Consider the following 5,000-nt stretch of genomic DNA (forward strand, 5'->3'; position numbering starts at 1 on the left):
CTTTTGCCAAAATACCAGTTGTATAAGAAAGCCGCAGGTCATCTCAGAAAGGAGAGGGAAGGGTGGGGGGGGGGGGGGGATGCGCACCCCCTGCCTCCGTCCCCTAGATCCGCCCCTGGTTTTGTAACAAAAAATAAGTAGTGTTTCGTTTCGGGACTGAGAAGCTCCAAAGGATGATGAGAAATATGCAGCATTGGAGCTCGATCCCCTGGCCTGCTTCTTCTATTGTAGGAGTTACCACGAGTCTCTAATGGATTGCTAGGCTTTTTTTTTTTTTTTTTTGACCTTTTATTTCTCGCAATACTCCTGGGAAAATTCCCTTTCAGAGCCTTCAATACCACCCAACTCAGGGCCCTCTGTCTTTTGCGTAACGTTTACCACAGGCAACCCGGTTTACGCTCACGGAGCTTCTGGTTTATTGGTTAATTACGTTACAGCCGGGGTGGAATAAAGGTTATCGAGTGTAATAAGGAATTTGCTTCGGAAACAGAGCGACAGAGTAATTTGTAGAGTATATAGACATAAACTAGTTTTCATAAATGGTAGAAATGCTGCCGACGGGAAGCTTAGATGTTCGAGTATGAATGAAGTAATTTAACGACGGTTCGTGCATGGAATTGAACGGAAATTTTAATAGGTCTTGACCATGGACGGAACAAAACGTGGACCCCCTTCTAGACTCCACTCGAGTAAAGAAAGAAAACAATAATTTGAGGATACGAGCATGTACTAAAAACAAATTGCGATTTTGAGACGGCAATACCACATTATATTGACGGCTAGGTGGGAGAAAATATATTCCGTATTGGGCGGAGTCGCAAAGCGACGGAGCCCAATACGGAATATATTTTCTCCCAACGCCGTCAATATAATGTGGTATTGCCGTCTCAAAATCGCAATTTGTTTTGTATCGCGATCCATATTTATAAGGATAAATAAAACTGTAAACTAATCATCCCGCGCCTGATCGAAATTTCAATTCTTTCTACCTGCGAAACGTATTTGTTTACGTACGTCAGCAACCCAATTCAGTGCAACGACGTCAATTTGAACATTAGAACCAATCACAGGCCGCAAAAGTGAGACGGCAATACCATGAAATATTGACGGCTCGCGCATAGGCAAAACTATAAGAAGATCGCGATACTCCTTAAGATGGTTTTAACACGCACCAAGTACTATGACTGAAATCAATACTTCGCCCTTGAATACTCTGAATCATAAGTAAGTGAGATCTGTTTGATTTAAAAAGTAACTTAAAGTTGTAGTCAAAATAACTACCCATCGATTTTGGAAATGATACAACATAAATAGCCCCCCCCCCCCCCCTCCCTGAGGGGACATATGGTTAGTACTAGTAAAATACGAAACCCAGAAAGATTGAAGAAAGTAAAAGGGAATCCAGTAACATTGGCATCGCGCATGTTGATAATTTTCGAGTCCACGTCAACTTCCTTTTCACAACAACTATTTCCGTACTATGGAACGTCATTTTCTAGAACTGCAAAGCATGTAAATATTTCATTCGTGTATTCATTCGCGCAATTTTACGTTCACTGGAATCCCGCTGGCAGAGAAATTCGTTTTGTGTTTGGCGCGTCGTCAAGTTCGACGTTACGTTTGACCCAACAATCTTGGTCGATGCAAATTACCGTAACTGAATATACATAAGAAAGACTTGTGAATCACCAAATTCTGCTCGATCGTCCACCAAAAACGTTCACTGTAATTAATCCCTGTCGGGTGGGGTTAGTATTTGGATGTGAGACCATCGAGATATACAACAAGAGAGTGCCTTTGGTAGACGTCATATGCATCGTAATGCCTTTTTTTCAATCGGAATACTCATATTTAACGGAATCCTGGACATTCATCACTTTAGTTCAGCCTGACAGCTTTTCCTATTTGTCGTCCACGAAGCTGCCATAAAGTTTATAACGGCGGGATAAAAGAAGCGTCAAAGAAGCGAAAATGACAGAAGACTAAAAAACAGAGCACTAGAAAGTGGCTGCAAGCTTCTAAAGAACAATCAGACCGCGCATCTTAATTCCTCCTTTCGCGCGTAAACGTAATTCCTTGAGCCTTTGATCTTACCGCGACCACAATTCCTTGCGTTTCGTTCGTTACCTTCAGGCTCACTCACAGCGGCAGCAAAAATCGTATGAACGCGGGCGCGTTTCTTGACTATGGGCAATATTGACACCGCGGAAATACGTTTTTGTGACGTCACAGTAACTGGTCAGTGGTCATCACCATCAGGCTGTCGAGTTCGATGAAAGGATCGGTATTTTGTGTGATAGTAAGGTGAAAAATATTATTGATACTGCTCATTGTTTGTGAGTTTCATTCCCTGAAACGGGTTTTTAATACTTACACCACGTCCGTAACGAATAGCGGTACAAGGGAGTCATTTTGAGTGGAGTAGTGTGCAGTTTGCTGACTCGAGATGACAAAGCTTAAAGCGCGCTCTCCCTCACAGTAAAAAAATAAACGATGGGTTTCCAGGCAAAGCAGAGAATTGTTTACATATGAAGCTTTCAAGGATTCAAGGCGTAAATTGCGTGAAGCGACATAGGTAAGTCGCATAATTTTCACACTAACTTCATGTTGACACGTCGCTTGTTCGCCTCGCATAATTTGTTCACTTATTTATTTATTTATTTATTTATTTATTTACTTATTACAGATTCACTCCACTAAATTACAAACAGATGATTACTAAATTGATTAATTAATCGCTAAAGCCACAGAAAAGTAGCCTGGCCTTAGACCTGGCGCACAACATCTTTTGTAAACAAAATTTAGTTGCGAGTATTAACCTTCACGAAAACAACAATTTCACATCGAGTGCAACTTCAGTTTGGATCTGGCAAAATATATATTATGAAACGAGAACTCTCCAAAAGGTGAGCCGAGTTTCAAAGCTAAGTTTACAGTATTCGCTCTAAGTTTTAACTTTTTTGGCTGTCGACTGAGACTCATGGCGAAAACCATTTAAAAGTTGCCGGCATTTGTGTTTTCGTTAGGTGTGCCGCTGACCAGAAAAATACTGCAGCGCGCCCCCAAAAACGTATTTCCGCGGTGTCGGCAATATTGATGTATTGAAAGTCAGTTTCAAAATTTCACAAGCCATTGGCGTGTGCGATTTGAGAACTTTCAAGACATCACGAGTGACCATAAATCACGACATGCATCAGCAAGGTCATACGATTTCCTGTAGTGTCTCGGAAAGACTTAAAAGAATACCTTTTTTTTACCTTTAAGTACCACTGCATAACATCTCAAATTACGCTTTTCTTTATCTGCTTTTCGTGAAGGACGAAAGCATCAACAACAGCATCGTACGTACACGTATTAAATAAGAGCATTTTGCTCAGAGAACTAATAATCATCAAAGCATGGGTGTGTTACCAGTTCGTATTTACCGTGCCAATTGCTGGTGATTATGAAGTCACTAGTTTTCCATAAAATAAACGCCCTGTAAACTGTTTTAACCTTGTTTTACACCGATAATTTGGTACATGTCTTAGTTATTTGTTTCTTATCATTTAAGCTTTGTATCCCTCGTGATCCCATATATCCCCATCACTTAGCAAGGCTGTGTCAATAAATAAATTGTTAATGTATGTACTTTACGCATTTTTATTGCAAGCAATCGAATTTTGCGAATGACGATGTGTAATGTTATTACTTTCCATTTATGTTTCAGTCCTTGCAAACTAACAAAGTTGGCATCTTTTGTAACAATTGGATAACTCTTTCGTTGTATTGAGACTAAACACTGACAATTAAAATTATAATTGTAATTATTAAATTCTCAACCTCAGATAATGCAATTCTCGTGCTCTGATTGGTTCACCCAATCTCGGTTAATAGCTCATATACCTTAGTTTGATCTTATATGGTAAATGATTGCGCTTAGCGTTGCTAAACTAAAAACGTTTACGCCAGAAAGCGAAATTTCTTTCGGTATAAAGCAAAAGAAAAACGTTTTTGTGGAAAGTTTGGATCACTTTCGAAGCTTAGAGATACGCGAAAAGGTAAGAAATGTTTTTGTGATGAGCCTGCGTCTGTCTGACCACGAGGTATTACACAACATCGCATCTTCATCAACTTTTTTCGATTTCGCTAGGATTTTCTCGCTTTTTTCGCTCATATTTCGTACTTCTAAACTTTTGGACAATTATTCCATTCGCGCTTGTTGGATATGAGAGTGGTTATAGCCAACTCGGCGCTACGCGCCTCGTTGGCTATTTACCATCTCATATCCAACGCGCGCTCATGGAATAATTGTTAATTATCGCTCATAGGGCGTAAAACGTAGTGTGTAACGGCGAAGCACTCTGCGCCATGATCCAGGCATCCCTTGCAAAATAATATCACTAATAACAAGATTGAATAGTAGAATAAATTACTTACCTCAGACGATCACTGATGTGTTTATTACGACGAGAAGAACCAAGCAAATTTCACATTGTAATCACATGCGCGGCAGGCGTAAACATGCAGGGTTGTTGTTCGATTGCTGTAGAAAAGAAATTCCTTCTCAATGCGATAGATATGTCCTGAAATAAAAATAAAAAGGTGTTTGCTTAAAGCCCTTAGATTCTGGCCAATCTTCCCGCAAATGAATTCAGTAGAGATCTGCCAAGACACATGCACGCCTGTACTCAAATATTTATTACCAAGCAGGTACAAAACTTAGGCCACATGTCTTTGTTTCACTAACACGGAAACAAACCTCAACATTCAGTAAAGCTAACCTTAGGCCTAAAAAGTATTGTTTAGGTCTAATTAAGCCTGAGGTAAGCTTTAGAGCGACTTTCATATGACCTTGAAAAATAAACGTGAAAACATAACGTAAAAAAACTGCAAAACATTTATTAAAGGACGGTGCCTACTATTGTTATTGCGCATACGTTCTGCGCATCTCGAGATACTCGGATTTTCTATTGCTGGTGCTTATTAATACAGGGACATTTTTGCGCAGTTTAAAACTA

General features: G+C 39.9%; 1 protein-coding gene across 8 annotated transcripts in view; it reads right to left on the bottom strand.

Moving 5' to 3' along the window:
• Positions 1-5,000, bottom strand: part of LOC137988038 (uncharacterized) — a 140,145-nt gene that overhangs the window by 44,436 nt on the left and 90,709 nt on the right. For all 8 annotated transcript variants that reach the window (XM_068834098.1, XM_068834097.1, XM_068834102.1 and 5 more), the window contains one exon: positions 4,420-4,565. The gene's annotated coding sequence lies outside the window, so the exon portion shown is untranslated. The remainder of the gene's footprint in view (positions 1-4,419; positions 4,566-5,000) is intronic.

This window comes from Montipora foliosa, unplaced genomic scaffold, assembly GCF_036669935.1.
Source record: "Montipora foliosa isolate CH-2021 unplaced genomic scaffold, ASM3666993v2 scaffold_403, whole genome shotgun sequence".
In the NCBI taxonomy this organism is placed as follows: domain Eukaryota; kingdom Metazoa; phylum Cnidaria; class Anthozoa; order Scleractinia; family Acroporidae; genus Montipora; species Montipora foliosa.